This window comes from Protopterus annectens, chromosome 2.part1 (assembly GCF_019279795.1).
Source record: "Protopterus annectens isolate FY-2018-M chromosome 2.part1, PAN1.0, whole genome shotgun sequence".
Lineage (NCBI taxonomy): Eukaryota > Metazoa > Chordata > Ceratodontiformes > Protopteridae > Protopterus > Protopterus annectens.
The window spans coordinates 1951331370-1951354250 of NC_056729.1; the positions used below are offsets into that span (position 1 = coordinate 1951331370).

Genomic DNA, 22881 nt, shown 5'->3' on the forward strand with positions numbered 1-22881 from the left:
TCCTAAAATTTAACAACTCTAAACATCTCTGCATTGTAGTCCTATACATTTCCACAAGTGACAACAAATCTGTTCTAGAAGAAATATCCTGGGCCTGCCACACCATAAAAATATTGAACTATAATCCTAGGCTATGTGAACATTAATTGCTCTAACATTTCCTCAAAAATTCCATCCACCAATATTAACCGGTTTGGCAATACTCAACTAATCTCCACCCCTACCAGATATAACTACTAAAGAAACCATCTTAGACTAGATCCTAGACTCAGACCCAACAAAAAACTTGTGCTGATACCCTCCCCCAATTCCATAAGTGATCACCTTCCTCCCCCAATTCCACCCTCCCCCAATTCCATAAGTGATCACCTTCCTCCCCCAATTCCCCAATTCCATAAGTGATCACCTTCCTCCCCCAATTCCATAAGTGATCACCTTCCTGCTTCTGTTACCAGAGCCTATCCCCCATCACTTCAAGCATGTCAGGAGCCTAACCAAATTCAACCCCCTCGACATTCAACCATATCCTAAAAACTCTCTCCATATATGACGCCCTGCACTGCTTTAATGCTACCATTCTAAAAAATATTAGGCAGCCTTGCAATCTCACGCTCCTTGGTTAACTCAATCTGCTAAGGAAATAATGATAGCTAGGGACAAAAAATATTAGGCAGCCTTGCAATCTCATGCTCCTTGGTTAACTCAATCTGCTAAGGAAATAATGATAGCTAGGGACAAAACCTGGAAGCTATGGCATAAACAGGTTTTGTCCCTAGCTATCATTATTTCCTTAGTAGATTTAGTTAACCAAGGAGCAAACTTACTACCTTCTCCACAAAGGGCATACCTCAACAGATGTATCCAACTTCCGCCCTATAGCTATTCTATCCCCCCTCCCCCGCCAAACTCCTAGAAAAATGAGTACACACCCAACTTCTACAATTCCTTCTCAAAAATGAAACCCTTTCTCAAATGCAGCATGGGTTCAGACCTGGCCATAGTAATTCTACTGCACCTATACCATTTATGGACCTAGTAAATAAAGCCTGCTACTCGGGGAAGATAAATCTCTAAAGCCTTTGATACCAGTGCTCACACACTTCTTTCTCAGCTTTCAAACTTTGGACCGTCTATGCCATCTCTAACTAACTGTTTCAAAACCTACCCTTCTTATAGAAAACAAGCTGTTAAATGGCAACACTCAGTCTCCTGATACTTTAGGTCCCCTACCGTTTAATAATTTTCATTAACAACCTCCACCTATCATTTCAACAAGGGACTCTTGTTCAGTATGTAAATGACTCTACTATAATCTGCTCTGCTGAAAAACCAACTTAACTACAAATAATTAATATAATACCGCTGCAGAGACTTGGCTCCACAATAACCTCCAGTCTTTAAACCCTAATAAAATCAAGCTCATAATATTCAACCCAATGAAAAAAACACTCCCATTAACAAATCTGAATTCCACAAATTCTCTCCAAACACAAAAATCGAATTAGTTACCCAAATAAACTGTTAGGAGTTACAACTGACAAAGACATGCACTTACAAAACAACATCAGCAAGACTTGCAAAAAACCTGGGTCTCATCTACAGACAAACATTTCCTTTCCCTTCCCACAAAAGAAGTTATTGCTTCTACTTATCTACTTCCTTCTTTACTTTATGGTGCCCCATTATTAACTAACGCCCAAACCTCCCTCAAAAAGAAACTAGAAATATGCTATAACAAAACAGCCAAATTTGCAAAAAAACATCCACCCACCACTGCATACCTTTAAAAACATTAAATTGGCTCGAATTCCCCCACTATCTTACTTTCTCCAATTAGCTACTACACAGAAATTGCTTACTAAACCACACAATTGCTCTAACCTGAAGTCCTTATTAAACCACTATATTCCCAATAGGTGCCCAAGACCAGAAAATCAACACCTCCTCCAAATTCAAACACCTAAACTACCTGCTGGTCAATTATTACACTCCTGGGTAATAGCTAAAACCTGGAACAGCCTTGCTACAGCCATTTGCACAACACAATGCACTGCTTCCTTCAAAAATCACCCTAGACACACACACACACACACACACACACACACACACACACACACACACACACACACACACACACACACACACACACACACACACACACCTTTACTCCAAAGGGATCTGTAATTACATTAAGCCTCCCCAGTCATTACCTAGATCTTAGTCCCTTCCTTACCACTCATATTTCCATTCCCCTTATTTTTTCTATGCAACTATCTCAAGTACTATAACATTTCTTCATCGTCTCTCTCTCTCTTTCCATTAAGACTACGGACTTCTCTCCTGAACTCCATCTGTATTACTCACACACTTCTTACCTCTACTTTTAAATCAATCAATCACTTACAACTTCTTATATGTTCCTTCTCTTATTATTTTTTCCTCTACATCTTCTGTAAAATCACTGCTATAACCTCGTCTTTCCTAGCTCTAAATCTCTGTCATTATCTGAGTTCTAAGCATTCTTATTCATCCATACTACTACATCAGGTATAGTTATACTGCATTGTAATTAGTTTATTAAGGGTGTATTAAGTGTGCATCAAGTATGTGCATATACTCTTAATGTAATGTACTGCTATTTTATTTTTCTGTGCTGTATATAAATCATAATGTGTGCTTTGTGATGTACTATATATTCTACTTGTGTTTCTTGTGGAGCTTTTCTCCCTGGGTGTCCGCTAAAAATGGGCTATGCCTGGCCCAGTGGACTTTTCCAGTCAACAAATTGTGTCTTTCGGCTTGAAAAAGAAAGATCCTGGTCTTTTCTGATACCTTGTGCTGCTTTTACCATCTCCAAGTATGTTTGCTGATTTTTTGCCTCTTCTATATTCTTTCAACAGTAACACTTCTCTATTCAATGTTTCCATGATGGCATTTTACTTCTTCCCTTCCTTTCCCTTATCGCTCTGTATTTTTGTGGTAAGACTGTTATTAGTTTAACTGCACAGTAATAAATCCCATTTACTTTTGTTGCATCACAGGAATAGGTCGATAGTCTTCATTACTGTGTTCATCGGTTTCATCAGACTTCTAAAATGTTGGGTCTTCTTCACTTTCAGTAATCTGTTTCTTTCATCGATCTTAGTATGTCTATCCATCTCTATTAAATCAAGCAACTCTTTCCTTAGATCATTTTCTTCTAAACTGAGGGCACATTCTTTGCTCTCAGTTTCCCTCGGGCATTCCACAGAAAGTTCCAAACATTCGCCTGGGATATATCCTATTCAGCTGCATCCTCTGTTGCTCATTCATATGGAAATTCATTGGCCCATCTCTCTATAACATTGCTTGCATCAGAGCTGCCACTGTTTCCTGCTCCTTCTCTTGTTGTGCAGCTCCAAGTGAACCTTTGCACTGGTTACCTACTACAGGTTCCAGAGCATCATATGGCAAGTGATCAGATGCTTCCCATACCACCGGTTTCTCCTTAACTGGGGGACTCACTGCTGTGATGTTACCAGAGTTGGATTTTCTACACTAAATCCTTCACTTTGCAAGTAATCCATAAATTCAGTTTCTTATTTCTTTAAACTTCGTGATTACTAATCCTCTTCCCTTTTTCCCCCTTTTTTTTTTAATTTTGTGTGTTGTGAAATTTATATCCTGCTACCCTTGCGTGCATTTCTCCAAATCCTGCTGCCCTTGCATGCATTTCTCCAAATATCTTGCGTGCTGTTTTTTTTTTTGGATCGAATGTCTTCCTCCCCACGTCCATATTTCTTCTTCAGATGCCTCCTACTTTTACTTTGAGATCTCATTGTTCTATCATGCTGTGACATAGCCTGCATTTGACTTTCTACACCACATCCTTCACTTCACAGGTATTCATAATAAGAAGTTATGTACCTACCATAACGTTCCATGTTAGTTGTCTTCTCTCGCCTTCTTTCTTGCTTGATGGGTTCGGAGCCGATCCCTCGGCTCCGACTCGGCACTTGCTAAGCTCGAGAGTCACTTTTACCAGCTCGAGGCAGCCCCATATCCCATGATGCAAGGCGGTAAGTACCCAGATCTCGTTTGATGACAAAGGGCAATAGCACCAAGCATAAAACACTTCCAAAAGGAAGAAAGAAAACTTACAGGATGGAAGAAGGACCAGGTCTGAATGGTCTTCAGCATAATAATTTCTTATAACAAGGTCTGTCCAGGCCTGGGGGAAGGAGGGAGGGTCGCAAGAAAGAAGGCGAGAAGACAACTAACATGGAACGTTATGGTAGGTACATAACTTCTTAATGTTAAGTTGTCAATCTCGCCTTCATTCTTGCTTGATGGGACCGCGTCCTAGCACCGCGATCCGGGGTGGCCCAATGGAACAGACTCTTGAGGACTGTAGAGCCAAAACTGGCTCTGTCCCTGGAGGCCAAGTCCAATTTGTAATGGGAAACAAAAGTGTGAGGAGTGGCCCAAGTGGCGCTGCACAAATAGTGTCTAAAGGAAGTCTAGCTTGAAAGGCTGTAGAAGTAGCTAAGCTCCTAGTTGAATGTGCTTTAGGTTTTGAGCACAGCTGTTTTCCCCTGAGCAGATAAATTTCAGAGATGACCAAGAAAGCCATCTGGACAAGGTCACTTTAGAAACAGGAAGGCCTTTCTTATTATCCGCATAGGAAACAAAAAGTTGATCAGATTTTCTAAATTTTTTTGTTCTGTCCAAATAATATCTGAGTTGACGGTGGACATCAAGATAATGTAGTTTTTGTTCGGCTCTGTCTGAATAGTTTGGGAAAAATACAGGAGATCAATGGATTGATTCAAATTGGTCTTTGAAGCGACCTTAGGCAAAAAGGTCGGATTAGTTCTCAAAGATACTCTGTCTTTGTGAAAAACCAAATAGGGGGGTCGAACCGATAGAGCATGAAGTTCAGACACCCTCCTGGCGATGTAATAGCCACTAGGAATAAAGTTTTCCAAGAAAGAAATTTCAGGGAACAAGAAACAGCTGGCTCGAAGGGGAAGAATCAAGGATGTCAGCACTAAATTTAGATCCCACTGAGGAGGAGGATTCCTGATTGGAGGCTTTAGTAGGAAAATTCCTTTCAAGAAGGCCCTGCAGAGCCTATGGGACATAATATTATGATCTGCCACCCCGACATGAAAGTTGGAGATAGCAGCCAATTGAACTCTGACTGTGGAAGAAGAGGAGCCTGCATGAAAAATCTCTGCTAAGAAGTCCAGGACTGCCTGAACAGGGGCAGTGAAAGGATCAATATTCTTGGCCTTAGCCCAATAAGAGAAACGTTTCCATTTGCTTGTATAAATCCTCCTGGTAGAGGATTTTAAAGAAGCTACTATGATGTCTCTAACTGGGTTAGAGATGAAAGGAAGCCTGGCTAAGGAAGGAAGTGGAGCAACCATGCTGTGAGGTTGAGAGAAGGGATAGTCCAGTGCAGCTGACCGGATTGGTGAATCAGAAGATCTGGCACTGGGTCCAGATGCCACGGCTGCACCAAAAGGTGACTATGGAGGAACGGGAACCAAACTTGTCGAGGCCAGTAAGGGGCAATGAGAATCAATTTGGCTCTCAAAACGGTAGCTTTCTGGATAACTTGAGGGATCAGAGGAAATGGAGGGAAGGCATAAAGAAGTCCCTGGGGCCAATCCTGGGTCAGAGCGTCTCTGGGGGGATGGCCTGGTAGAGGGAAGAGACAGAAGAAGTCTGGGCATTTGCTGTTTTGGGGAGTAGCAAAAAGATCGCAACATGGACGACCCCATTCCAGAAATATCTCTTCCGCTATCGATTGCTTGAAAGACCACTCGTGAGGCATGAGAATAGCTCTGCTCAATCTGTCCGCTACAATGTTGGTTTTCCCAGGGATATGCGTTGCTACCAGAAACCGATGAGAGGAGATCGCCCATTGCCATAGTCTGAGCGCTTCGACACAAGGGGTAGGACTTGGTTCCGCCCTGTTTGTTGATATACCAAACTACAGACATGTTGTCTGTGTGGACTGCAACTGTCCCTATGGGAAGAAAGTCGTTGAGGGCTTGCAACGTTAAAAGCACTGCTCTCATCTCCAGGACATTTATGTGCAGATGGTACTCTAACGGCTGCCACGTCCCATGAACCATCCTGCCCTGATAATGACCCCCCCACCCGATCAGGGAGGCATCCGTGGTGACAGTGGCTATCGGGGATGGGGGTACAAAGTGTCTGCCTTGGTGAACCTGAGGAGATATGATCCACCAAGCAAGATGATCTTTGCAAGTCTGTGTCACCAGAATCTGGTGAAGCATTGGAAGCTGTTGGTACGACCATTGTGTGAACAGCATCCACTGAAGAAGGCGCATGTAGAATCGAGCCAGGGAAGAAGAGTAATGGCCGCAGCCATGAGGCCTAATACCTTTAGAACCATTCTGGCCTGTACTTTCTTGTTGGCCAGAATGATCCTGACATGACTCTGAATGTCTGAAACTCTTTGATCTGTAAGGGTAGCTGACATCCGAACAGTGTTTAAGTTTGCGCCTATGAAAGTAATAGACTGGCAGGGCGATAAGGATGACTTTTCAAGTTGATCGAGATGCCCAAATGAGAACAAAGATTTATTGTGTAATCCCTGGCTTGAATAAGCTGATGCCTGGTGGTGGCTGAAAGGAGCCAGTCGTCGAGATACGGAAACACCTGGAATCCTTGACGTCTCAGGTGAGCCGTGACCACTGCCATACATTTGGTAAACACTCTGGGGGCTGTAGTGAGACCAAAGGGCAGGGCTCTGAACTGGAAATGACTGGACCCCAGCCGAATGCGGTGAAATCTCCTGGAGCGTCTGTGAATTTTGATGTGATAGTACGCATCCTGAAGATCTATTGAGCACATCCAGTTGTCCTTCTGTAAGAAGGGCAGAATTGACTGAAGAGTGACCATTCGGAATCTCGTCTTCCTCACAGACTTGTTGAGTCTGCTGAGATCCAATATTGGTCTCCAGTCTCCCGTCTTTTTGGGGACCAAAAAGAACCTTGAGTAGATTCCGGGCTCTGAATGGTCTGTTGTAACTGGCTGAATGGCTCTTTTTTGCAGTAGTTTTGAGACTTCTAACTCTGCAATTTCCCTTAGATCGGGTGGTACATCTGGAAGGGAATTTGAGGGGAAAGGACTTTCCTCGAAAGGAATTATGTAACCCTTGGATATGATCGACTGTACCCATCTGTCTTGAGTGAGGGAATGCCAGGCTTCTGGGTACAGTGATAATCTTCCCCCGACTGCCTCCAAGGAGGGACAGTCGGGCAACATCTCAGGGATGCTGAAAGGGCTTGTCAGAGAGAGGCTCTCTGTTTCCCTGGTTTTGGACCCCTCTGCCTCTAGAGCGCGCCTGTTGTTGTTACCCCTCTGCCTCTAGGGGTAAACTGACCACGTGAATCCGGCGTGACTCCTTGGGATTTATGGAACCACATTTTGCCACCTTTCTGTCCTTTGGGGTAAGGTCTAGAAAGGGTGGAAAAACGGACTCCTACGGCAGAAAGAGTCTTGCCGTCCTGCTCGCACCTGGTCAAAGTTTCCTTCACTTGAGGGCCAAACAAAGCTGACCCATCAAAGGGAGAATTTGTGAAGGACGCCTTAAAGGGATCTGCAAAGTCACATAGCCGCATCCAGGCTTGGCGTCTAATAGCCACACCTGTACCTGCGGCCCTACTCGCTCCATCAGCAGCATATGATATTAACCGCATGGAGGAGTTTGCAATGGAATTAAGGGTTCCTAGCTGCAAAGCAATTTTTTCCTGAGCTCCTGCAGCCGTAGGATCCTGAACAACATCACCTAGCTCCTTAAGGATATCCCTTTGGAGTCTGGTGAAGTGACATAGGTAATTCAGCGAACGCATAGCAAAGGTCGCTGAGGAAAACATCCGCCACCACCTATCCATGGTCCTAGAGTCCTTATTAGGAGGATGGACGGGTACAGAAGGATCTGCAAGTTCCATTTTGGTGGCAGCAGCCACCACCATGGCATCAGCGGGGACACCCTTAGTGAGGAATTGCTTATCACACGGGGCAGTGATGAATTTTGAAGGCCTCCTAGGGACTGGCTCTACAGAGTCAGGAGCTGCCCACGCCTTCGGGCAATAACCTGCATAAGGGGTCGAAGGCGGAGACACCCAGGAGGTGGAGGGCCGAGATCCAAACGCCTCTAGGTATACTGACTCATCCTCAGAGGGATTGTTGGTGGGCCAGTTTCCCCTCTGTCTAAGGAGTTCTAGGATGTCTGAGAAGGAGACATCCTCAGAGGGGGATCTTGGGGATCCCTCTGACTCATCAAAGTCAGTATCTGAAGTGATAGACTCGGGGGAGTCTACATGTTTCCTCTTACAAGTCCTCTTCCTAGGAGGATCTCCCGAAACATCAGGAGAATCCTCGGAAGAGGGGCAAATTCCCAATGGGGAAACCTGAGGCGGAGGATCTCTGGGTCCTGTAGCAAGAGAAGTGGCAGAGATGTCAACAGGCACTATAGAGGGAGGAGCTAAGGGAACAGACTGCTGACTGGTACCAGTGGCCAGCACACTCTTCATCACCTCGAATGCTCCCCTCCCAGGCAGGTCCGAGAGAACCCGTTCCGAAGAGCTAGGAACTCCAGGGACCACCGAAGGGAAGTCCCCGAGGCAGATGTCGGAGCCGAGCTCACCAAGACTGAGGCTCCAAGGGGAAGAGCAGGCTCGGACAAGGGTCCGATGCCACTCACCCCCTCGGAGGAGACCATGGAAGCCCGGCCACCGAATCCCTCTGAGGAAGGTCTCGAAGAGGAGATAAGAGTAGAGGCTGAAGGAACAGAAGGGGGTATCTGTCCTCCAGCCGTAGCAGTAACCATTCCCGAAGACTCCAACTCCAAGCTCTGGGGTAGAGTTGAAGGAGGAACTGCAACGGGGTGTGGACCAATAGTCGTCTGTTGAGACGGACTATGTAACATTTGGGCCAGTGCCTGTGACTTAAGTAATCTACTGACCACTCTCTCTAAGTCATGGTCAGAAAGCCTGGATGACTTTGAAGATCGGCTCCGATGGCTCCGTTCAGAGAGGAGAGGTGAAGGCGGAGCCGAAAGTATCGGCTCCAAGGAAGGAGACCTCGACCTCTTCCTCGAAGGAGCCATCGGAACAGATGAAACTATTGAACCTGTCGGAGCCAACAACTTATCGGAGCCGACAGGTAGCCTCGATGCATCGGATCCAGCCGGAGCCGATACAGCCACAAAAGTAACGGTGTCGGAGCCGATCGGAGCCGACACCGATGCCTGTGCCACATGGTGGTCGGAGCCGACACCGAAGTGGTCAATGCAGAATCGGCATCGATAGCCATCGGTGCCGAAGGCTTGGTTAAGCCAGAATCGGTTCCAGCCGGAGCCGATCTCGACTCAGAACAAGTCGGAGCAGAGGCCGCAGGCTTTGACACAGAAGCCTGGGCCTTGGAAGACTTGGCAGTCTTGGATGGAGCCGACTTAGCCGGAGAGCCCTCCGGCTTAAGAAGGCCCCTGAGTATTAATTTGTTTCTTCTTTCCTGCAGGACTCTCTGGCTGAAAGAATGACAAATAGCACAGGAGTCCTGCAGGTGAAGAGGCCCCAGGCAATAAAGGCAAGAAGTGTGACCGCCTGTCAGAGACATCTTCTGACAGCACGAGTCACACTTCTTAAAGCCTGAGACCCTTTCTTTTGACATGGTGTAACACAAGCACACACACACACCAGTCAAAGAATTTAAATTAAATATACCAAAAAGGTATAACTACAAACACACACACACACTCTAACAGGGGGGGGATGGGATGGATAAAGTTTGACTAAAAAAATAAGAAGAGACAGGGAATTTTCTGTCAGAAAATGTATAAAACTAAATAAAAACTAATAATTAAAGGGTTTTTAGTTAAAAGGGGCTAGAATAGCAAAGTAGTAAATCACTTACCAGGAGCTGGTAAAAGGAGGACCTCATAAGCGAAGCGGCAAACGAGATCTGGGTACTTACCGCCTTGCATCATGGGATATGGGGCTGCCTCGAGCTGGTAAAAGTGACTCTCGAGCTTAGCAAGTGCCGAGTCGGAGCCGAGGGATCGGCTCCGAACCCATCAAGCAAGAATGAAGGCGAGATTGACAACTTAACATCTTCAGTTTCTAGTAAGACAGAAGCTAAACAAATAATCTGTTCTGTGTTCCCCCTTTGTGTTCTTTTTTGTATTGTGAAATTTTCCATATTTGGGTGCCTTTCTCTACATTTTTTTTTTCAAATATATTGGGATCTGCTTTTCACACCGATTAGTTTGGCTTTCTCCTTTGTATAAACAGGGCACTATATCAGATCTCTTCTTCTTTCCCATGTCCATACTTTGTTATACCTTTCAAAAATCTCTGGGTTTTGTTCTTTATATTTTTGCATTTCCTGTGTCGCTCGTTTTCCAGGCAGCCCAAAGTTTGTCTATGTAATGTTTCTCATGAATATATTGTATTAATGAAAGCAAATTTTCATTTGAAGCTTTTGACAGTTTTTCTTGTCCAAGTATTTTTCTTTCCTCTAATTTCTCTCAATCAATATTTTCTATTAGCAGATCCGGGGATTCTTGCATAATAGTAACAATACACAATTTATTTTTTATTCTCAATAGTCCACTTTGTTATTTTTATGTTTCTTTTCTGGCTTGTCAGTTTTGAGGATTTTTGTTGACTATATAACTCGGGGGGGGGGGGGGTGCCATGTTTCCCAGAGCCTGGCCTTACCCCATTGCTGAAAATGTTTCCATCTCATGAGGATTCTACACTGCCATTTTTTTCGGTCCTGGCACCAGTGCTCAAACAGGATTGGGCACTTTTCTATCCTGGGACTAGTGCTCACAGATGTCTTATTTTTAACCTACCTCACTCCATGACATGTGCTATATAAAAAGGCACAATCAGTGTCACCTTGCTGACATTTTGTGAAAACAGGATTCACCACAAGAAGTTACTCACCAAGACTTGAGGGGAACTTTAATTCAATTCCAGCAATTGTCTTGCTGATTTCATCACCTCTCCATTTGGACTCCTTTTCTATTAATGCAAGTGTGCCTATGACTTAAGATAAAAACTTTGTTTTAAATCTCTCTATTAAATTATAATGAGGACATCTGTTGCTCTTAGGAAAAGTGACATATTTAAAAAAATAAATAAAATATCCAGATTAAAAAAATAAAGCCATAAGCAAATTACAGCAAAGGCATATAAGAAACCTAATATCAGAACCCAGCTAACAGTATGGTGTTATATTTTTCCTGAAGTACGGACAGGGGAATATAGTTGGATATTAAGAATGGGACAATAGATGCAGACCCCATGGACAAACTAAAGCCCTTAACTGTGGGTAAAAGAATAAATCATAATCCTGTCAAGTGTAATCCTTTAAACAATGGCATTATTTAAAATACAAGTGTTTCCAGTTCTGGTTAATGACTCATTCTTAAATCCAGGCTTAATCTCCATGCTCCTCTACAAGTTAATCAGAGACACCTACACATGTACACACCCATTAAAAAAAGAAGGGAAGCATCTACTTTTCTTTGAACTGAATTTCTGTGATATTGCTAGTTTGGCTGTAGCAATTTATTTTATTTTTGTAATTGTTTTCTGGGTTTGAGTATTGATCTGTGGACCTTTTGCAGACTCACCCACGGGACAGTGTCTCATTAAGTGACTTGCTCAGACTGACTGACAAAGTTAGGCAATGAAAGCTAAAGGAATCAAAAACTTTGCATGATGCCATTAACAGCTCCTTAATCCTCTAAGCCAACTGCCAGAGAGCCAGTTTGATTAAATGCAGCATTTTATAGCACAAGACTAGGCACGTAAGGCAATGAAAGCTAAAGGAATCAAAAACTTTGCATGATGCCATTAACAGCTCCTTAATCCTCTAAGCCAACTGCCAGAGAGCCAGTTTATGATTAACTGCAGCATTTTATAGCACAAGACTAGGCATGTAGCAGCAGAGCCAGCTTAAAAAGAATCCGTTTCTCTCGGTTATCATTTCAGAGGATAATATTTTTAAAATAAAAAAGTGCTTTCTGGACGTATATGCACTTTATGGTAATTTTAAATGGTGGCCATTCTCCAGTGTTGAAAAGGAGCCAGACTGGATTTCTGTACGTGTGGCTACCCAGACTGTGTTCTATAGTAGCGGAGTCTCACCTCCTGAGAGGTGAAAACGAGTATTTCACACAAACTGTAACATCTTAAATGAGAACAATGAGGAGAGATTTGAAATTCAGCAGGAACTCAACACAAAAGTAAAGAAATTATTTCTAGCTACATAAATGCACAACAGAGAGAGAAAAAAAATTATATTCTCCCAACAAGTATTTCAAAGTTTGTGAGGACATACATACACGCCTATATGTACACACACACACACACACACACACACACACACACACACACACACACACACACAGTGTGTGTGTGCCACAATAATCACAAACTGGGAGTTTGCACACACTGATAAAAATAATATCCTCTATGCGACCAAAAGGACAGCTTAAATACTTAATTTAACATTAACTAATTCAAAATGACACTACAGCATTATCAATTACCTTGGAGAATTAAAAAAAAAATCAAACTGTGAACTCTTTGTAGGGCATCTTCAGTAATAGTTTTAAAAATGAAGATAATCCCCCAACTGGAGAAATCACAGCTGCACCAACATTCAAGAGCAAAGGAGAGACTTTACACTCTCCAGTCACAGAGAAGCCCATGTTAGAAACTGATGGTATGAACATTTTCATTTATTTAACATTATTTAAATAACGAAACAAATCAATCAGCATGCAAACAGCATAGATAAAGCTCAACTCCTAAAATTTACCGTACAGACAATGCTACTTCTGCAATACAGCAGAGTCCCCAACAACAGTGACCAAGATTTCAAAAGTTCCTTTACAGGATAAATTAAAACAGTTAAACTTCTCATGGTTATTGACATTCTGGATTTTAAACTTGCTTAAATTTGCCTTTAGAACAGAGAAAGATGTTGGAAGAATGACAATAGTGTAAGTGCAGAGAAGAACTTAATGGTTTCCCACAGGGCTCTATTGTGAGCTACTGAGTGCTCATCTTGTGAACATGATTACAAATCACACGACAGCTTTTACACAGCAAATATACAGAAGAAATCACGCTAAGGAAAATATCTTCTAAAAGGTAAAAGTTCTGTTACAGAAAGTCCTAAATATTACATCAGTTAAGGTGTTTAAGCGAGAACCCTAGCTACACACATTTAAGAATTTTAAACATAAAATGGAATTGCATACCAGACAAGTTAGACATAATCTGCTCTATGAACAACAACAGACTAAACGAAGCAAAAGACTACAGACAGCAAGTATAACATTTTCTATAAACCCTTAAATACTGACCTTGCTTCGGCTATTTTTCTGTTAAAAGCAAAAACACTTCGGAAGCTGGGAGCAGAATCACAATCACCTTTTTTATTAATAAATTCAACATACATTTAGTGCTTTCATCCTGGTAGCTTGGATCTGAATGAAAACAATTGCCAAAACCAGCTTTTATGTAACAAATGGCCCCTCCCCTTCTGTTAAAGTTAAAAACGACTGAAATGTAATGATCTGAACTGCATAGTAAGTCCAAATCCACAACTATCACACTGCCTTCTAAAATGCAATTCATTAAAAAATCATAAGTTACACATTTAATCCGTTGCATATACCAAATAAACAAGTGCTACATCTAGACAACTCAATTTGTCTTAATGTATCTGCCCTACTAAAATGCAACACAAACCATTTTGTCCCATTTCAACTCAGAACAATTACTAAACAATTCTATGTTTGAGTTGACAGACAAAATAAACTAATTCGTCCAACATCCCCATAAAAGGAGAAAAATATTGAAACCCGCACTGGGCGAAAACAAAATTACTGTAATAAAAGCTTGCATCAGTAACTATTATCCATTTAATTGGGTCCACCCCAACATGCTCTAATAATTATGCTTGAAGAGTTAAAGGTCATTTAAAAAAGGTACTTTTAGTCTAAGAACACTACTAATAGAGGCAATACCATTCAGCCCTCGACATACCTCTCGACCCCTTACAGCAAGAAATCTGGACAAAGCCAAGATTAATAGGAGATCAAGAGTTAAACATTAGTGACAGCATTTTAAATATTGCTTTTATAAACTTAGAAAGTTGTTAGAACAACAAGATTTTTGCTAGCATGCATTTTCTGCAGGATATGAAATCTGAAACACAAATGTATGTCATTATTTAGTAACTTCAATCCTCAGTGATTTGTCAGAAAACCAGAAATTTTATGACTAACAGACCAGAAATATGAGGCAAAAATCTAGACACTTTCAGAGATACAACCCCCAATAATTTGCCGAGTTTGCTTTTTTTTTAACTGCCACCTTAAATCCTTGGCTCTAACCAATCTTTCCAGGGACCACACCTGACGTCTAAAATAATGCTATCCACTTTATTAAATTTAAAGCTGTAGTATGTTTAAAAAGTGCATTATGCTAGCCCACCCTCCTAATATTATACGGGTGTTGATATATTTTCTTACTTTCACAGCTTTCACTATCTTTCCATTCTAAAAACTGGGGCAATTTTGTTACTGTGCCACACAGACCATACCTACACTTGAGCAACAGTAACGCTGTATTATCTCCGCCTCACCATAACCTTAGATACAAAGAGAGAGGACCCTTCCATAATATATCTGCATTGCTTATAAGGTCCACGTTTCCTCATTCCCAGACACCTGTGGATCACCTTAGCTCTCTCAATCAGGTTCTTTGTACACAAAAAGATATTTGTTTTAATAGAGGAACCCAATATTTGAAAATGCTCTCCAATAACTCTGAAGATGTTGCAATTTTTATCCACAACACGTCTAATGGCATGAAAATCGAGATTATATGCCATGTCATATTTACATCTAACACTTTAAAAACATGGTCACCCTTCCCCAACAGAGGATAAAATATATGATGTTGATGTTTTAAGCTTTACTTCTTCAAAAACGTTTCTGGCGAAACTGGGCGGATACCCTCTTAAATCAAAAATCTTCTTTACATTGTCACATTCATCTAAAAATGTACTGTCCTGTAATACCATCCTTGCCAACCTTACCATTTGGCCCTTGACTAAGACCCACTAATGAAAAATAGAATGCCCACTGGTAAAATGTAACAGTGAGTTTGAGTAGGTAGGTTTCCTATAGATGTTGGGCTTAATTCAATAGCCCTCTATTTTTTGTAATCGATAGAACCAAGTAATTAAATTTGGTTGAGGGAATAATCCATGGTAAAGTCCAAAAGTCAGCAATGGTGTTCACATACATAACAAAAATCCCAATTTATCCAAAGTATTGACTCAAAAAAATTATTTTATAGTACTGCTGCACCAGTCAACCCTGACACACCAAAGAGCACAAATTTCTGTTCACACATCAAATAAGGTACCCTTTAAAATTTGTGATTGGCAGCAAGCATTCGCTCTTCAATAAATGGATGTCAAGCAGTTGTCAGCACACCACCAGATCAAAGCACAAACCAGTAAGCTCAAACATTTAAAGCCAAATCCAAACTCTTTACTTGAAATAAATAAAATATTTAATTTGAAAAACAGAAATTACCTTGTGCAAGAAATTTAAAAGTTCTGAAGAGAGAGATGACATACAGTAAATCAAATATTCTGTATCTTAATTTTAACTAAAACGGTATATGGTGCGCCATCTGTCAATAACATTCAAAATCCTAATAAAACCTGCAATATTCTGCCTTGGCAGAAAAATCATGAACTCTATAGTGAAGCCTCTCTTGCTCATACTCTCTCTATGAGATATACTACTCCTGTACAGGATACCCTGTATATTGCAGTTCTGAATTTTGAAAACGATGCTTTCCTGGTTCCACAATCTACTTCTAGAGAGAGTCCCAAATAAAGTAATATTGTTTGACTTAGAATATTATCTTCAATAACCATTAAGCTTAAAGCACAAAAGATAATATGCACAACATTTTCATCTTCAAACTGCAGTACCGTTCCAAAATTGAAAATGTACAATTTTACTCACCTATTTTAAATTATGTATTTACTAAAAGCAAATGCAAATTATTTCATGTTTTAATAAAGCGTTTTTTAAATTGCAATACCACTTTACCACAACTTAGTCCACTTCCGATCCAGAAGGGAAATTCAGTAGAACACACATTCCCCCATTTTCTTACAGCTTTCCACCCCCACCCCAAGACACAAATCATGATAACATCATTCAAGAAGTTAAGAGAGAACTGTTAGTTGTCAAGAACTGCACTACCCAGTCAGGGAGGCAAACATATCACAAAAGAATAAATGTTATTTCTATTTTCTTACAAAAAATATTTCAGTACAACAAAGCAGTTCCCCCACCCTAACATTCATATAAACAACGTATCCAGGACATTGGCCTTTAAAGACCAGGCGACATTACTAATTATAAGTGAGACAATCTCCTGGCATGTAGGGCAATAGAACACACATATTTGTGCAAATGATTAGGAATAAGTATATTAGAGGGTCAGCCCAGGTTGGAAGGTTTGGAGACAAAGCCAGAGAGGCACGATTACATTGGTTTGGACATGCGCTGAGGAGGTATGCTGAGTATATTGGGAAAAAGATGCTAAGGATGAAGCTACCAGGCAACAGGAAAAGAGGAAGGTCTAAGATAAGGGAAAGACAGTCCATACAGCCTACCTCGATCTGGCGAAGGCCTTCGATACAATACCCCACTCGGGTATCATTGAAAAACTCATCAGCTTAAATGTTAACCCATACATCACAAGATGGGTTGCAAACTGGCTGAGTGACAGAACCCACAGGGTCAGAGTTGCTGGCGCCATGTCAGACTCAAAGCCTGTCACAAGTGGTGTACCACAGGGCTCAGTCCTGGGCCCACTCTTGTTTGGCATCTACTTTTCCGAAGTGCAAGCAAACACAGGAGGGTTATGGCTGACAAAGTTTGCAGATGACTGCAAACTGGGCCATAGTAGAAAACACATCTGACACAGATATCCTTCAGAAGGGTCTCACAGAAACGGATAACTGGTGCCAGAGCCATGGCCTAAAGTTAAATGCCAAAAAATGCATAGTCATACCCTTCGGGAAAAACAAGGTTACCCTAGCTACCAAATAGGTGGCAATCCACTGAGCACAGAAGAAGTTATCAGGGACCTGGGGACCCAGGTTGATAGTAGTCTGTCATTTGACACCCATGTAGCTAAAGTAGTTAGGAAGACCTTCTACATTGCCCACCTTATCATGAAGGGATTCTCATCTAGATCAAGGGAGGTCATAGTCTCCCTATACTCATCACTCATCAGACCAATGATTGAGTACAATGCCCCATTCGAATGTATCTGACCCGACACTTGCAGCAGCTGGAGAGGCCACAAAAGTTCCTCACCAAAAGGATAAAGGGTCTCAAACATCTGTCCTATGCTGCCCGACTGAAAGAACTCCAGCTCTATTCAGTCGCACCGCTTGCTCAGAGGTGACCTTTGCCTAACATACAAGGCCATGTCAAACCCAGATTTGATGAATATGCTTCACCTCAAAAATCTAGATCCATCAGAGCCACAAGGGGGGAGACTTAAACCTCGACACGGCTATTAATAGGACGTGCTGGAGGGATAGATTCATCACCCAAAGACTCCCTATGCTGTGGAATAAAATCCCGGTATATGTGAGGCAGAGCACCTCGCTGGCCTTGTTCAAGAGAAATCTTGACCAATGGATGGGAGATCGCAGATATACGCCAGGGATTACCTCAGTGTCACTGCTCGACAGAGGCACAGCAAAATAATGGGTATAGTTCCCCATACTAAAGGGGTGGCGTAAGCCACAAAACTATGGGCTAGGCTTGTAAATGCCCTCGGGCAGATAGCCTAGTATGAACCTATGAACCTATAAGGTTTATGGATGTGGTGAGAGAGGACATGCAGGTGGTTGGTGTGACAGAGCAAGATGCAGAGGACAGGAAGAAATGGAAACAGGTGATCTGCTGTGGCGACCCCTAACGGGAACAGCCGAAAGAAGATGATGATTTGTGCAAATGCAAAGCTAAATATGTCCAATGACTGACAGCTTTTTTTTCACATAGAGAATTCTATCTTGTGTGCATCAGTAAAGAACCAGTTACAAGGTTACAAAGGTAAAGCCTTCTGATGGCAAGGGGGTGGAGACACACACAAACATGCAAAGACTGCTTAGTTACTGTTAGCACACGTTAATACCATCAATAATTCATTTTAAGAGCAATAAGTAATTATGACTTTGGTGTGGCCAACAGCAGCATTGTACATTAAACACAGGAAGGGTCAACGGCACGAAAAAGGTATTACTATCCTCGTCTGCAAATCACTGTGGACATAAAATGCAAAGTAGTTTCAGCCCTGGCTACAGATACTATACACGGATGTATGTATATGTATATATACTATATGGTTTCAGTTTGAAAGCTTAAAATACTGAGATGCCGGATTTCAGTATCTTGAGACGAAAATAATGAAACTGAAAATCCCGAAACACAAACTGTCCAAGGGCAAGCAAGTGCTTGCCCATCGTGGGAAGATATGCCTTTTTCCCCATTGTAGTGCGATCCCGGAGTTGGTATATATAGTTGGGGGCTGGGAGGTCATAAACCCCTCCCCCACCTAGGTGGGTTTCGGATGGTACAGTATGTACTTTGTAGTTTTGTGCAAATGTTTACTTACCCTGGGACAATTTAGGCAACTGTTCCACGGCAAGTAAACATTTGCCCAAAACTACAAAATGCATACTGTACCATCCAAAAACCAAACTAGGAGGGGGAAGGGGGCTATGTCCTTCATCCCCAACTATATATACCAACTCCATGATCGCACTACAGTAGGGAAAAAGATACATCTTCCCATGATGGGCAAGTGTTTGCTTGCCCTGAGACAGTTTCCATATTTCGGGATTTTCACTTTCAAGTTACTGAAATTCAACATTTCAGTATTTTGAGACAGTTTCCATATTTCGGGATTTTCACTTTCATTATTTACGTCTCAAGTTACTGAAATTCAACATTTCAGTATTTTGAGCTTTAAAAGTGAAACTATATATACATACATTTTATATATATATATATATATATATATATATATATATATATATATATATATATTTTATGTAAATACACATACATGTTGATTTAAACACACACAATGTATACAAGTGTATGTGTGTCGTATATATTTTCATATAAAATATACATATGTAAGCAAATAGGTGTGTGTGTGTGTGTGTGTGTGTGTGTGTGTGTGTGTGTGTGTGTGTGTGTGTGTGTGTGTGTGAGAGAGAGATCAGTGGCTACCAGTTTGGAGGGCCATCCCTGACAAGGGCAGTAACGACTGCTTGGAATGCCTGGTGTGCAGTTATTTAAAACTATGTTAAAAGAAAATGAAAGGCAAAGTTACAAAGTGGCTTTCACTCTCATGTACAGGTTACCTTCATTACAAGCATTCTGAATAACTTTTCCTTAAACCATCCTGTATGGTACAGAAAAAGTGAACAATTCCAATAGTATTTCACTCAATTCTATAGAGTAACAAAAATGCCAGAAGTAACACTATTCTCTAGCAGAGCCTTTGACAAAAGAAAAAAAAAAAAAAAGTCTACACCCAAAGACAACATTTTCCTACACATGCACAAACAAAAGGTGGTAAGCCCCAGACTCTACCAGCCACATTTTGGATGACAACCCTAAAAATCAATAAATGCAGTGTGCAGTTTCTGCACCACAAAAAAATCTATTTAACTGTGATAAATGGCAATTTCTAACAGACACTCAATTTAAAGGGTTCATTCTGAGCTGGAGAAAAAAAATCATTGACATCATACTGTGAAACAGACAGCTCGCTCACCACTTGTATACTACACAAATCCAGCTATCATAATCACCACAGAGCACTTTCCACACATGGGGTCCAGGAGATAGATGCTTTACAATCAGAAAATATTACATCAGATCAATATGATCTTCTGCGTGAGTTTATAAAATTCAGATTCCAAAATCAATATGGTCTTCTGCGTGAGTTTATAAAAATCAGATTCCAAAAAATGTTCAAGTTATTCACATTAAGTATCACATAGGTGCATTTAACCATATACTTCCTTTCAGTCTAAATACATATAACAGCAGTGACTAACTGCAATTCACTGAATAGGGGATGTCAAAAATACTTCGAAAATATTGCTATATATTTTTGTTCTTTTCTCATAAACATTGTGGTTTTCTGGCAAATCATTGAGGGGTGAAGTCAGAAATTGACATTTGAGTTTCAGACTTCATACCCTTCAGAAAATTCATACTGATGCAAAACTTGTTATTCTATTAACTTTTGAAAACACTTATAATACAAACTTAAAAACTGTCCCTATTTTTGGGTCCGTTGTCTCTCCATTATTTATGATTTTGCCCAAATTTTTTTATTCAAGAGGTTAGAGGTATAGCTATAATAAGTTCGGAGACCGTGACTACAGCGTACAAAAACTACATACGAATTCCCAGGTTATGACCATAATTTATAAACTCACAGTTATACCCAGATCAGGCTTAGAGAATAGCTCTCAACCTTCCATCTCTAAAATGAGGAACACTAGCCCTCATAATGTGGAACAAATGGGCAAAATGTGGAACACATACTAATGGCTTACTAACAACTTCAACTAGGAAGGTCATAGGATGGTTAAAATATGCTGATTTTATTATAAAGAAGATATTTTAATGAATTAATATTATCATTTTCATTTTTTACAATGGATTTCAAAAAAAATATTCCTAACACTGAATGTGTGACAGATCAATGTGGAACATTTGAGGAGGAACATGAACTTTAAAACCCCAGACCCCACCCCCAAATGAGGTACGTTCCTCGTAATGAGTTACACTTGAGAGGTATGTTAGAGATGCACCATGATCTTATGTTAACAGAACAGTACTACTACACACACTGTACTGACTTGGGAGGTTATTTCATACATTAACTACTTATCTATTAAAAAGTATTGGTAAAGACCAGACAACTAATTAGTCAAAAGCCATTCTATATAACACTTGAAGAAATTAAACTGATCCCACATTAAATCACACCTATTGCTCATTCAATGACTATTGCTAGGTACAACAAACACTATAGCAAAGCGTGTCTCAGTAGTCATCTTTTCTTTTAGTGAGCAGAAACACACTAATAAACCGAAATGCACACAAAATGTTTACTCACAATGAAATTATTATACCACCTACTTCTATGTTCACAACAAAAAAGACAATATCATAAATCAAATCAATGATGTACTAACCTTAAAAATTCACTAACTGTCACTAACTAAAACTACCCCCTTCCACCTCTCGTTTTCTCACACTGAAGAAAACCCGCGAAATGCTACAGCCGACGGCAACGCAGATCGTTTACGTCAGAATTTGTAGTTTTTCAACACTTTTCCGGTGTTCTTTCACAGTGAGACGACCAAACACGACATGATCAGTGTTTATAAGGCGAACTAGCTTAAAACGGCTCAGTTTATTAAAGTTGACAGTTTATAAAGGTTAGCCGTAAGACCAGACAGATTTTTGTATTTCGCTCCTTAAAAGAAACTCCGTAAAATACAACCCGAAATTGCGAGTAATTATACACTGCCACAGTCTTTTCATATAGTTCGAAACGTAAATAATTATAAGAGTCTAAGGTTTTGTTGAGAGCGTAAGGACAGCATTTGTACAACATGGGATATACATATGTATAGAGAGAAAGAGACAGGGTTACCACCCTGTCCCACTTTACGCAGTTGTGTCCTGCAAAAAAAATTGTAAAAATGGCAAATGTCATAAGATTTTAGGATAAAATTATTTCCTATATTTTATGTAATAGTTGCATAAAACAGTTATTCTGTATCTGAAACACCTAACTGTTATAAGAAACAGAATAAGCAACTAAAATGCTACAAGAATAAGTTTTTATTTAGGCAAAAAAAGTGAAGTTCTAACCGTACTGGCTGTGGGTATGTTTCAGCTTGCAAAATCTGACGTTTGTACCAAAAATGTCCCACTTTGGGCATTTGAAAAGTTGGCAACCCTACCCTAGAGACAGAGAGTGGTACATGCAACCAGCAATCAAAGCTCTGTGGTATCAAAACTGTTGTATACGTTATTAACCATTTAGATTATTGTGGGGCACTGTCATACACAGACAGCGTTCTATTTATGCTGATCGTGTGCAAGAAGCCGCACAAGTGCTAGCCTAGACATAAAGACAATATCTAAGGCACACATAGCAAATCGTTTGCACGTCTCTCAATCATTATAATCTGTTGCATAACGTCATCAGAAAATCTGCATGACTTTTAGTCACGCATCGTTTGCATATTATGTCACGCCCACTTCTGCTGGCAATCACGCGAGACACACCCACACCTGCATCGTCTCCCCTGATAAGGTAGCAGAGATGACCCAAGCGCATGCCTCTCAACCTCTGAGTGAGAGAAATCTGGATAAAGCCTGGCAAAATGGGGAGACAAAGGCCAAAATATAGGGACAAACTTCAAATATTGCTCCTGCTATAGTAACGGGGATTGTGATGTTAACATACATTTTTTGAAGGATTTGAAATCTGAAACTCAAATGTTTATCATTATTTATTGACTTCAAATATCAGGGATCATCCCATGATTTGCCAGAAAACCACTCAGACTTCTGATAGATGCACTTATATATCCAAACTGGAAGATATGCACTCTCCAGCCAAGACCGGAATAGCTTTTCAGGAGGAGAAGGTCAACACCTGCACCATACCACATAGA

The 22881-nt window shown here is 40.9% G+C and overlaps 1 protein-coding gene across 3 annotated transcripts in view; it reads right to left on the reverse strand.

Moving 5' to 3' along the window:
• Window positions 1–21476, reverse strand: part of PRIM2 (DNA primase subunit 2) — a 2362887-nt gene extending 2341411 nt beyond the window's left edge. The window contains exon 1 of one of the 3 annotated variants that reach the window (XM_044063334.1): window positions 21385–21476. The gene's annotated coding sequence lies outside the window, so the exon portion shown is untranslated. Of the gene's footprint in view, window positions 1–13408; window positions 13539–21305; window positions 21327–21384 lie in introns of those variants that run through there. The other 2 variants (XM_044063337.1, XM_044063335.1) reach the window with 2 other exon arrangements.
• Window positions 21477–22881: the final 1405 nt, after the last annotated feature.